The 14007-nt window shown below is 36.1% G+C and overlaps 1 protein-coding gene and 1 non-coding gene across 6 annotated transcripts in view; both read right to left on the reverse strand.

Annotated features, from left to right (window-relative positions):
• Nucleotides 1–14007, reverse strand: part of BBS9 (Bardet-Biedl syndrome 9) — a 446238-nt gene that overhangs the window by 344784 nt on the left and 87447 nt on the right. The window lies entirely within an intron of this gene.
• LOC122674993 lies at nucleotides 4056–4142 on the reverse strand. Its single transcript, XR_006335150.1, has one exon. It is a non-coding gene; the product is annotated as a small nucleolar RNA SNORD86 (small nucleolar RNA).

Here is a 14007-nt window from a genome sequence, read left to right on the forward strand (position 1 = left end):
GGGGCCCACTCTATGTAGGAAATCCAATTGAGCCTGTGTATTATCTTTCTCCCCCTAGAATAAAGCTAAGACCACAAAAAGCCTTACTCTTACAGTAAGGAGAACTTAGAAATAGCATCACCCCACCCACCCACACCCCTCCCCCCACACACACACATGCCCAAGAGAAAGCAAAATGCCTATCTCAAAACTTGGAACAAGATGAAGGAAAACATTCTCTCCTAAGAATTCACAAACCTCAAGCTGATCTTAATGTGGGTTTTCTGACCAAATTCACTCTACTGACTTGCCCAAGAAGCCTCAATCTGTGAAGTCAGTATAACGTGATCCTGGGTGAGAAGTACCACCAAGCCGCTGACAAAAGAAAACTCAAATCTTTGAAGGAACACACCAATCATTCCCATGGATAGAGTTCCAAGAATATGACTTCACAGGCAAAAAAATCCCAATGTACAAAGAATAGGAGGCAATATGAGCAAGAGACAGCAAAAATACTAGAAAGCAGAATCAGAACTACGAAGACTTCATTTACTGAAATTATCAACAAAGAATAAAATTACTACACCCAGCACAGTGAAAAATAATAAAATTATCAAAAAAACAAAAAGAGACAGAGAGAAAGAGACATGAACAGTAACATAAGATGGTCTAATGTATCTAATTGGATTTTCATTAGGAGACAATGGAGAGAATATGAAAGAGGCAATATTCAAAGAAATAACAGCTGAAGATTTTCCAGAATTGTTGAAAAGCATCAATCCTAAGATTCAGGTTTAAGCCAAATAAATTGCAAATAGGATAAGTAAAAATAAATCCTCCCTTAGATGCCTGACAGAGAAACTGCAGAACACCAAAGACAAAAGGAATTTTTTAAAAGCAATAGAGAAAAGACTGATTAACTAGCAAAAGAATAATAGCTAGACTAAGAGATGACTTTTTAACATCAATGTTTGCCAGAACAGAGCAGAATATTCTTTTGTGGAGCAGGAAAAATAACTGTCAACATAACATTGAATTCCCAGACTTCCTCCCATCTCCTCCCAAAAAAAAAAGAAAGTGAAGTCACTCAGTCATGTCCAACTCTTTGTGACCCCATGGACTGTAGCCTACCACGCTCCTCCATCTATGGGATTTTCCGGGCAAGAGTACTGGAGTGGGTTACAGGCAGACGCTTTACCGTCTGAGCCACCAGGGAAGCTCAAAAAATAATAATAATAATAATGTTATTACAAATATTCCATTCACAACAGCAAGCAAGGCAATTAAATTCCTAACACACGGACTCTAACTCAACTTTCACAGATCTTAATTTCCTTAGGAAGGTCAAATTATGTAAGGCTGAACTAAACAATATACACCTAAAATATATCCTCATCATCATGGCATCTTTTCCTTCATAGCACTTGTGCTTTTATACCTACTTCTATGATTATCGACTTAATATATGTCTCCCTCTCCAAACTTAATGAGGTCACAGACCACAATTGTTGCTGTTGTTCAGTCTCGAAGTTGTGTTCAACTCTTCGTGACCCCCATGGGCTGTAGCCCACTAGGCTCCTCTGTCCATGGGGTTTTCCAGGCATGAATACTGGGGTGGGTTGCCATTTCCTTCTCCAGGGGATCTTCTCAGACCAGCAATCACACCTGCACCTCCTGCATTGGTAGGTGGATTCTTTACAACACTGCTGCTGCTGCTGCTGCTGCTAAGTCGCTTCAGTCATGTCCAACTCTGTGTGACCCCATGGACTGCAGCCCACCAGGCTCCTCCACCCATGGGATTTTCCAGGCGAGAGCACTGGAGTGGGGTGCCATCGCCTTCTCCCTTTACCACTGAGCTAGCAGTGAAGCCCACACAGACCTCTATACTTATCACCATATTGTTGCCACAGTGCTTGGCTCATAAGTGAAAGGAAAGAAGGAAGTGAAAGAAGGATGGAGGGAGGGAATAAAAGAGGCAGAGGAGATACAACCAACAAGTAAACAATCAACATAAATAAAACTAAAATTTTTACTAAAAAACATAAAAGGACAAGTAACTGAATAATAAGACATATTATATTCCTGGATGGAAAGAATCAATATACAAACATGTCAGTTATGCATTAAAATAATCTATAGATGTGATGCAATGCCAGACAAAATTCCAGCATGATTTTTTTCATGGAACTCAATAAACTATTTTTCAAGCCTGAAAGGAAAGAGAAAAAAAAAAAAAAACCAACTTATAAATATTTAAAAACAAGACCAATAAAGAATGATTACGCCTCCCACATATCAAAGCACATTATACATTAATTTTTAAGACAGTATTTGTATTTTTTATAGATACACTATTTATGGACAAATAAATCATTGGCATTCTTTATAGACACACTATTTATGGACATAAATCAAGGGAAAGGAGTAGAGTCTAAGAGCAAATAAATGACTAAACGGGTAATGTGCATATAAGAAAGTCAGCATTTCAAAGAATATTCATAAATGGCACTTGGACAACAGGATATACATTTGGGGAAAAAAATTAAATTAGAGCCCTACTACATATAATATCTAAAAACAAATTCCAGAAAGTTAAGAAAACATGTGAAAATGTTTTAGAATCACAATGTAAGAAAGATCTTCATTAGAAAGATACAAAGGTCAGAAGCCATAACAAAAAATATCAAAACATTTACATAAGAAAAAAACTGAAGTATTTGTACCATTAAGTAAATTAATAAAGTTAAAAATCCATCATTCACAAGACACAACCTTGGGCAAACTGCTTAATCTTATCAAGCCTAAATTTTCTTGTGCCTGAAATGAAAATAATGACCTAATTTATAGGGTTGCTTTGAGAATTAAATGAGAAAGTTAAGGTTAAATCCTTAGCATAGTCTTAGGAGGGAGCACCTAGCAATGGCCCAATGAATTTTTTTTTTTTTTGCTACTATTTTTAAATTAAGAAAATATCACACATCAGTTTTGCCCATTAAATGAAGATTTTGAACTGCTAAAAAAATGACAATTCCTGACATTGGCACAGATATTACACATAGCGGAGAAAAGCTGTACATTTGGGCCATCTCTCTCAACAAAAAATAATTTACAATGTGTGTCAAAAGCTTTTGGTCTCAAGTGTCTAGCCTTAGGTTTTTTTTATGTGTTTTTATTTTTATTGGGCTCTAGGGGATGGATTGGGAAATACCTCTGCAATTCATGTCCCACTGGGGAAATGTCCGTTCTGATTTTCCTGGGCTGGCTTTCGGAGCTTTCTTTTTCTTGGAGCCACTGCTCTTGCTGGCAGCTGTCTCTTCGGGTCCACTGCTGAGTGGCTTCTCCTTGGAAGAGAATTGCCTCCGTTTCTTGGGGACACTCCTGTTCCCTGACTCTTAAGAGTCACTAACCAGTTGGCTCATCTTTGAACAAAGGTTTTCTAATCATGAGAAGACTTCCACTGCCAGCTCTCTCTTAAAAATCACTTCTTCAAGATCTCTTCAAGATCACCAGTTCCTCCTTGGGAAAAAGACTTCTTTTTCTACGGTTTGGAGAAGGAGAAGATAGGTCTTCTCCTCCATTCTCCTGAGGAGCTTCCTGGGGCTTTTGCCTCTTCTTCTCCATGGGTCTTCCACTTGTTTCCTCACATCCCTTTGAAAAACTACTGCTGTTTTCTGAAGATATCAGGGAAATTGCAGCCAGGTGTTTCTTTTCCTTCTTCAAGAGTTTCTTCTCCTGTTTCTCCAGCTTCCTAGCAATCTCAGCCACCACTTCCTGTGAACCACTGCCTCCTGCTTGACATCCAGATTCTTTTGTGAAATCTCTCCAATCTCATAGAAGGGCAGCTGCCCCTCAACTTATTCTAGAAGCTTCTTCCCAAATACAAATTCCCTCAGAGAAACAATCAATTCATGAGGCAATACTGAATTTGTTTGCCAGGTATCAGGAGATACCACCTTTGTTCTTGGCAGCTTCTGGGCCAATGAAGGTAGAGTGAAAAAAAAAATGAGTCCATAATTTGGGGTGTTAGTCCTTGTCTTCAGTGCTTGGGAAATGTGGTCCCTTTGCTGGGCCCAGGGAATCTCTCAGTACCAAGACTGGCCATCACCCCCATAACAGAGGCCTGTAGAACTCAGGGAGCCCTGGTCAACCATTACTATTAAACCCATAGTCTTAGGGTTTTAGTAGAAAAGTAGCTGCCAGGGACTGGGGGTAGAGGACACAGGGAGAGGTTGGTAAAAGGGTACAAATTTTCAACTATGAAATGAATAAGGCCTGAGGATCTAATGTAAAACATGCCCATGATAGCACTGTATAGCACAATACTGTATAATCAAAACTTGTTAAGAGAGTAGAATTTAGATATTCTCACCAAAAAAAAAAAGTGAGTTGATGGACGTGTTTTAAATGAAGGGAATCCTTAAACTATGTGTACTTATATCAAATCACCATGATGTACACTTTAAATATCTTACAATTTTATATGTCAATTATACCTTACTAAGGGCTTCCCTGGTAGCTCAGATGGTAAAAAATCTGTTTGCAATACAGGAGATCCGGGTTTGATCCCTGGGTTGGAAAGATTCCCTGGAGAAGGGAATGGCAATCCATTCCAGTATCCTTGTCTGGAGAATTCCATGGACAGAGGAGCCTGGCGGGCTACAGTCCATGGGATCGCAGAGTCGGACATGACTTAGTGACTCACACACACACACACACACACACACCCCTCAATAAAGTAAAATAAGATAATTTTAAAAATACAATGGTCATAATTACCAGTATTTGAACCTCTGTGACTATCAAAATTTCTACTGTTTCCATGAGTTTAACCTTTTTTTTTTTAGATTCCACATAAGTGAATGTAGCATTTTGTCTTTGGCTTATTTCACTTAGCATAATGCCCTCAACATCCATCCATGGTGTCACAAATGGCAGGATTTCCCTCCATCCCCTGAAGTAGGAAATGGCAACTCCAGGGGATGGCAATCATTTAAAAATGGCAATCATTTTTAAATTAGATTGTTTGCTTTTTTCTATTAAGTTGCATGAGTCTTTACATATTTGGGATATTAATTCTTTATCAGATATAAGATTCACAAATACTTCCTCCCATTTCACAGTTTGCCTTTTCATTTGGTTAATGGTTTCCCTTGCTGTACAGAAGCTGTTTAGTTTTATGTAATCCCACTTTGGGGGGAATTGAGGCTTTTTCCAGCAGGGGTTATTTATTTTAAAATTTGGAAATAATCACATGAATACATTTTTGTTATAATTATAATGCTACAGTCAAAGAAAAGGTCCCCCTTTGTCCCCACTCACTTTTCTTTCCAAAGAATTTATCCAAAAATATAACAGAAATAACAAATCTGAATGGTCATCACTTTCTTAGAAAAATGTATGCTAGCGACTCCCTGCTACTCAATTTTGATCATCAGGTACCTCAGCTGATCCGCCTACAATGCAGGAGACCCTGGTTCAATTCCTGGGTCAGGAAGAGCCCCTGAAGAAGGGACAGACTACCCACTCAAGGATTCCTGGGCTTTCCTGGTGGCTCAAATGGTAAAGAGTCTGCCTGCAATGCAGGAGACCTGGGTTTGATCCCTGGGTTGGGAAAATCCTCTGGAGGAGGACATGGCAATCCATTCCAGTATTCTTGCCTGGAGAATCCCACAGACAGAGGTGCCTGGCAGGCTACAGTCCATGGGGTCACAAAGAGTCGGACACGACTGAGCAACCAAGCACAGCACAGCTTTTCTGTGACTATAAAATTTCTAGCATTTCTATTTCTTTTTAACTTTTTGTTAAATAAAACTCTTCAGTTTTATTGACATAATAGTTGAAAGTTTGTCCAGAGAGCAGATTCTAAGAATTCTTATCACAAGGAAAAAAAAAATTTTTCCTTCTTTTTTTGTATCATATGATGGGGTGTTAACTAACCTTGCTACGGTAATCATTTCACAATATAAGTAAGTCAGTGAGAATATTGATGCTGTAAACCTTAAATTTATACACTGCTATATGCCATGTGTTTATGTTCCCTTTGTTGCCTTTGCTTTTGGTGTCAAATCAAAAAAAAAAAAAAATCATTGCTATGATCAATGTCAAGAAGCTTACTCTCCACATTTTCTTCTAGGTGTTTTATGGTTTCAGGTCTTATGTTTAAGTCTTTCATCCATTTGGAGTTGATTTGTATGTATAGTGTAAGGGGTTCAGCTTCATTCTTTTGTATGTGTCAATCCAGTTTTTCCAGTACTACTACTGAAGAGATTATCCTTCCCCCCCCTCATATACTTGATTCTTTTGTCATAAATCAATTCATGAATTAATGTCTCAGCTCTCTGTTCTGTTCTATTGATCTATGGAATACCATATTGTTTTGATTGCTATATGTTTCTAATATAATTTAAAATCAGGAAATATAATTCCTCCAGCTTTGTTCATTTTTTCTCAAGATTGCTTTGACTACTTGGAGTCTTCTGTGGTTCCATACAAGTTTTACAATGTCCATAGTAGTCTTCAAAGCAAAACATTAGCAATAATTCCACTAACAGTGGTAAAGCAGAGAATTCTCTATAATCATGTAGAATTATATTGCAGTAGAATGTTTGTTGATTTGGTAAATGTTTGTGATATCATTAAGTGAGAAAAAAGACCTTAAAAGAGTAAATACAATATGAATCTGACTTTACAGCACTAAAATGCAAAATAAAAAGACAACAAAAATACACCAGTAGTCATAATGATTAGCTAGTTCTTAGTGTCAACTAGAGATTATTTTATTTCTCATCTCATAAAACCTCATCCCTAGTTTCCAAAATGAACATGTTACTTAAAACAAAAAAAATTCTTTTTAACGGAAGGGGCAGTTATCCATCAAACTTCTCACCATTCCTGAAGCTCAGGCCCCACCAATGATTGGCTCTGCCATGGGGTTTAAAGATAAAACTTCAAGCAATGTGATTTTAAAAAATCACATTACCAAATATATAAATTGAACCTTGGCAAGAAAGCAAATGTGTTAGAAAACTTCTGGTAAAATAATGACCTAAATTTTAAAATTGCTGACTTATGGTCTTCTTTCTAGAAGCAGACAAAAAGCACCTATTCCTAACTAGGCTATACTGATTTCATGAAAGAAAAGAATGCCCTCTGTACATGAAATATTTCTCTACCCTTAAAAACAACAGGGAGGGGCGGGGAAAGTGAGGACACAACAGAGGGAACATGTATTCGTGTCCTCATAAAGTAATTAATACAACTTCTAGAGAAGCTCTGTTTCTACCAACTATAAAATGAGCAAACTCTGCAAATTTTCTAGAATTTTTAGCCAACTGCCTCTATCCTCCATTATAAGATCAACAAATACAACTGTACTCCTAAGTGTAATAAAATATAAATAATAAAATACTTGCCATAGTCAGTCCAATGGAATAGCCACCTGTGAGCTTTACTCTGAGTCTGTATATCAAAGCAGAGTGAGCCAGTGCAAAAGAGATTGTCCATGATAGTTGATAGTATATTTTGGAAGCAATCTCCACAGCTAAATAAATCATGAAATATCCATAGACAGAATTCTAGGAAGCCTATACAAGAACAAGGTAAGTCTATATGTTTGGACATGAAAAGATATCCATGTAAATGTAAGAAGCAAGTTATAGATGAATATATAGTAGCAAATAGATGGGGAAACAGTGGAAACAGTGGCTGACTTTATTTTTCTGGGCTCCAAAATCACTGCAGATGGTGATTGTAGCCATAAATTAAAAGACGCTTGCTCCTTGGAAGGAAAGTTATGACTAACCTAGACAGCATATTAAAAAGCAAGAGACATTACTTTGCCAACAAAGGTCTTCTAGTCAAGGCTATGGCTTTTCCAGTAGTCATGTATGGATGTGAGAGCTGGGCGATAAAGAAAGCTGAGAGCAGAATTGATGCTTTTGAACTGTGGTGTTGGATAAGACTCTTCAGAGTCCCTTGGACTGCAAGGAGATCCATCCTAAAGAAATCAGTCCTGGGTGTTCATTGGAAGGACTGATGTTGAGCTGAAACTCCAATACTTTGGCCACCTGATGCGGAGAGCTGACTCATTTGAAAAGACCCTGATGTTGGGAAAGATTGCAGGCAGGAGGAGAAGGGGACATCAGAGGATGAGATGGTTGGATGGCATCACCAACACAATGGACATGGGTTTGGGTGAACTCCAGGAGTTGGTGATGGACAGGGAGGCCTGGCATACTGCAGTTCATGGGGTCGCAAAGAGTCGGACACGACTAAGCAACTGAACTGAACTGAACTGATAGTAATCCGTTGACATAAAATAAAACAGAAGATGTTTATAAAAGCATTGAATAATGTATGCAAGTGCAAGGTTGTTCATCAAGCTATTTACCTAGAGAAGAATGAAATTCCATAGGCAGCAAAGAAATTTTTAAGAGAGAGGCTTTCCATTTTTATTCTTTTTTAAAAAATAAAGATGTGTTTGTTTTATGTTTTTAACAAACATATAAAGAATCACCAATACATTCAATAATTTATAAAAAAAAAGTATTAAAAGCATTAATGAGTGTATATAATAACAGAAATTAATTACAATGTACAGTTGACCCTTGGACATAACAGGGGTTGGGGCACTGACCCTCCACATAGTCTAAACTCTGAGTATAACTTTAAAATCAATCTTCAATATCCATGGTTCTACATGAGTAGATTTAACCAATCAAGAATCATGTGGTACTACAGTATGTATTCACTGGAAAAAAAAAACTAAGTATAAGTGGACCCACATAGTTCAAACTCATGTTGTTCAACAGTCAACTTATATGTATGCATAGAACACAAATTCTATGCCATTAAAAATGATGAAGTAGATTTACATTCATTGAATATGACGTTTTATTCACTGACATGTAGTCACAATTTATAGGGCAAAGTGGTTAGGAATGAACTGTGTTACCCATTTTGTTTAAAGTAGGTGTGTGCATATGTGCTAAATTACTTCGGTTGTGTCTGACTCTGTGTTGACCCTATGGTTTGCAGCCTGCTGGGCTCCTCTGTCCACGAGATTCCCCAGGCAAGAATACTGGAGTGGGTTGCCGTGCTCTCCTCCAGGTGGTTAAAGTACACATGTGTATATAAAAGAATATACAATGGTCAATAGTTACAATTAGTCATCAAATTTCATAATAACCCACTGTATAATTGTATTTTCTTCATTTAATTTTTTAATGTATAATCAATTAAATAGCAAGAGTAATATAGAAAAATATTCCTTAAAGCCATTTTATTACTCACAAAAAAGAGCTATATATCCAAAGTTCAAGAACAAATAATTGTTCATACAGTTTCTAGTCACACAAAGTACAGTGAAAAGTAAAAGAAACTGTTTATATAAAATGAGAAAATAGCCAAGTATTTCCAATAAAGTTGGTTAGGAATCTGAAGTACCCAGGTAACCACCTCCACTTTTCTATTTCACTTCCTGTATATGCACACACAGTCTGAGTTACTTTGTATATATATGCCAATGCACAAATATTTCCATCTTCAGTTATGTGTATAACTTTAAAAGTCCAATCAATTTTGTAAAGGACAAAACAGTTGCCATTGAAGCCAAGAACTTGATTTAATATCATTCCAACAGAAGCTGCTGCATTTTAATGTACCTTTATAAAATCCATAAAATACACATTATAATGAAAGAGAATGCCACAAAACTAACTGTTAAAATGATGACTTTCAACCTTTTTAATGCACAGTGGCAATCAACAGCTTTTTTAAATCCTCAGGCCCAAATGCACGCCAAGGTTTATAAGAGAAAACTCCACTTCCAAGTTCAAAATACTCATTGCTTAAAAGTAATAATAAATCCCCTAGTGAAACACTGGGTTCTGGCTTTAATTAGAAGTCAATGTGCTAAGACTGCCACCTCCTGCTGAATAAAAAGTCAAGTCCTTTCATGACCTACCTCAAGTGGATTTTCAAAAGACCTCAAATCTGAATCCTGTCTTAAAGAAATACGAAAGGAGGATAGAAAAAAATATATTCTCATGCAGAACAGTTTAAGTGGGGCCACTTGAACTATCCAATGCTGCCAAATGCAAAATTCTCTTTCCCAAAAAAGTAAAACATATTCTTCTTTGGATCCATGTTCTGAGACAACAGATAAAACACCATACTTGATGGTACTCCTCTAACAAGATATTAAAATAAACTTGTTACATGTCAAATTCAAGACCAAAATATATCAACATTGACAAAGTCAAGGAGGAAAAAATTGAGATTACATAATGAAACTATGACTTCTATTATTGTCCATTCAAAAAAAAATTCATCTGGTACAATGAATGTTGAAAAACATGACACACAAATTCATGAAGCATTCCATGTTTAAAAAAAAAGAAAAGAAAAACATCAGTGTTTCCCAAAAACGATTTTTCTCTATTCCCTTGAGATCACCATTATGATATTTAAACCTTGGAATTTTCAAATCTTTTTATATATGTACATATATACATATCTATATATAAGTATGGGCTTCCCAGGTGGCGCTAGTGGTAAAGAACCCACCTGCCAACACAGGAGATGTAAGAGACGCAGGATCGATCCCTGGGTCAGGAAGATCCCCTGGAGAAGGACAGGGCAAACCACTGCAGTATTCTTGCCTACAGAAGCCCATGGACAGAGGAGCAGGGCAGGCTGCAGTCCATGGGACACGACTGCAAGTGGCTTAGCACACACGTATATAAGTATACACACACACACACACATTTACCTATATACACATATATATGTATATACAAATATACATAACTACAGAATTCTGACTCTGTCAATTTCCTTACTTAGAAAGAAATACTTCCATTAGAAAGGAAATAATATTTGCTGATATTTTGCAGGTTGTCTCAAGAACTAAATGGAAACAGGCAAAGGAAACTGGCACAGTACCAGTCAAAAAAATGTTTTTCTTAGCCTTTGGAAAGACAATAGACATTTCAAAGTTAATAGCCCTTATTAGAAGATTTCTTTAACACAGGGAAAAGAAACAACATCTGCAGTTGTCTTGTTTTTTCCCTCTTAAATCAAACACACTCTCCATTTAAGATATTTTAATAGTCTTCTACTGGCTTCATATTTTGGGATGCCAGTTATACAATACAGTAGCTTTCATTAAAAAAAAAAAAGATTTGGTTAAAAAAAAAAACATAAATTAATGTATGAAACACAATGTTGTTCCTTTCTTTGGATTAAATAAATTTAATTGAAAAATCTGTTTACTTAGCTCCTCCTCCTTGAAGTATACAATTTCAGAACAAATAAGACTTACAAATCTGTCTGCTAATGCAGGAGACACAAGAGACACAGGTTTGATCCCTGGATCAGAAAGATCCCCTGGAGAAAGAAAGAGCAACCCACTCCAGTATTCTTGAGGCCTATGGGGTCACAAAGAGTCGGACATGACTGAGCACACACACACACACCAATATGTCATATGCTAACACAAGAAGTTTAGGATCATAACGTCTGAAACTTTAACAGAGGAAGAAGTAGTTCATTATATCAGCAGTTGCCAAACTCAGGTCAACAGATTCGCCCTGGATAATTACATCATCGTCATCACAGGTAATGTTTGTTAAGTTGTTAAGTTTATAGCAACCTTATATGAGATACTATTACCAACCCTTCATAGAAGAAGGCACAGAGAGGTTAAGTAACTTGTTTAAAGTTACTCACATAATAAGTAGTAAACCTCAGATATAAACTTTGTCAGTTTCAATTTTCCTGCCTCTTTCTGCCCAATTTGACTTAGCAGGTCTGGAATAGGCCATGCAATCAGTATTCAAATCTCCAGGTGATTTTTTTTTTTATTTATTTTTTAGTTGGGAGATAATTGCCTTACAATGTTGTATTAGTTTCTGCTGCACAACAACATGAATCAGCTATAGGAAGTTCAATATCATGTAAAATAAACCACTAGCCAACAAATCTCTAATGACTCCAAAACGAGAAAGCAAAAAGTTAAGAATGAAAACTTCCCCTCTCCTAGATAAAATAAATTAAGATTCTGAACAGATTATTTGTAATTTGTAAAAATGTATTTGCAACTTGGTAACACTTTACTAACTACTTGAAATTAGTCATAATAGCTATGTGTAAAAGTTGCTCAGTCGTGTCTGACTCTTTGTGACCCCACCAGGCTCCTCCTGTCCATAGGGATTCTCCAGGCAAGAATACTGGAGTTGGTTGCCATGCCCTCCTCCAGGGCATCTTTCGAACCCAGGTCTCCTGCCTTGCAGGCAGATTCTTAACCATCTGAGCCACCAGGCAAGTCCAAAATTGCCATGGCATTATTTTAAAGAAAATAATGCAAACAAAAGTAAATTAACATTTCAGCATCAAAATAGCCAGCTAAACGATCAATGCCAAGACTCAGAGTTCACCTATAAGATTATTTCAGTTTTCCAGACAATGTCTCATTTCTCCATCTCCTCTATTTCTCCAATACACACGGTATGCATCATTCTGGAAAATTTCTAATTGTTAAATTCTGTTAAAAGTTTAAGTCAATGAACAAATGCTTCTCATTACAAAATTCAATAACTGTAATAGAATTATGAATTTAACATGTAAAGTTCTGAAAGCATTTTCTAAACAGATGAATTGTTTGAGTTACTATTTTCTGTAGGCGTGCCTATATGGAAACACATGTTTTTTCAATTATATAGCGAAGACTATGGCTTCTGTTCAAACTGAAATTTTATTGTTTATAAAATTAGAAACAGATACAAATATATAGAGATATATACACACATTTATAAACATATACACCTAAGTGATATATTATATCTGAACAGTTGAAAGGTTTATAGTGTTCTATAAGAAGGTACTTTACACACATATGAGAAAATTACTGTTAATCTCTCAAATGGATAATTTGTTCATAAATAAACCTTTTGTAATCTCACAGACAGCCTCATACATGCTACCACAGTTATCTGTACAACAGCCAAAATTAAGCTAAGTGAAAATATTGGTGAGCTCTAGCACCCTTATTTCTTTAAAAATATCAAGAACTGTTTGCAGTCATTGTTTGACATTTTTAACCCAAAAAGAGAGAATTCTATTATAATCTAGTCTCTCCAAATGTTCACCAAAATCACATTACATTTTCATCAATACTTGATTTAGAAACTCATGTATTTCTGTTTATATATAAATTTTAAGATTAAAGACAATTTAAATTTTTTTCATAATAATTTTCTGTATTTTTCCAAGTTTTGTGGAATTATATACGACCTTTATAATTTAAAACAGGAGTAATTTTAAAGCAATAATTAAAATATTTGAGTATGAAATATAAATCAGAAAGCTTGGCATTGGTAATTCCCTCCAAAAATAACGTAGGCTAATTTATGAATTTATGGAACATATATTAAAGGACTATATATTAAATTCTGATTCAGACCTAATAGTTATAATAGGAGAAAAAAAAGTTGGATAAGTCACACCTAAAATACAGTCCTTAATCTTTGTTAATATTAATACTATAATCAGAGCAGCAGGGGTTATTTTGTCTTGCAACTGGTTGTCACGCTGGGGAAGGGGACAGTGCTACTGGCATCTAAGGGGATTACTGCTGAACGTCCTGCAACAGCACAGGGCAGCCTCTACAATGAAGGATTATCCAGACCAAACTGTCAACAGTGTCAAGGGTAAGAAACTCTGACGTGGAGAAAACAGATTTTTTTATGTTTAAATTACAAGTCAAAATCCTAAAGGCAAATAATTTTAATTCAAAAAAGTTTATTCCTGTTTATTTTGAAGGACACACTAATTCCAATTTTCCAAGCATCTAAACTACTTACATCTTTAAAACAGTTAAAAAAATAAAGCCTAACTTACCTTTCATTCACAATTTTAATTCTCTGTTCTCACTGCCCTCAACATAACCCTGACCCAAAACCAAATATAAACTGAAAACACGACATAAAAATACACCAAAGTTGTCCCTCTTCCTTTTGTATTTCATCT

This window comes from Cervus elaphus, chromosome 18, assembly GCF_910594005.1.
Source record: "Cervus elaphus chromosome 18, mCerEla1.1, whole genome shotgun sequence".
Classification (NCBI taxonomy): Eukaryota; Metazoa; Chordata; class Mammalia; order Artiodactyla; family Cervidae; genus Cervus; species Cervus elaphus.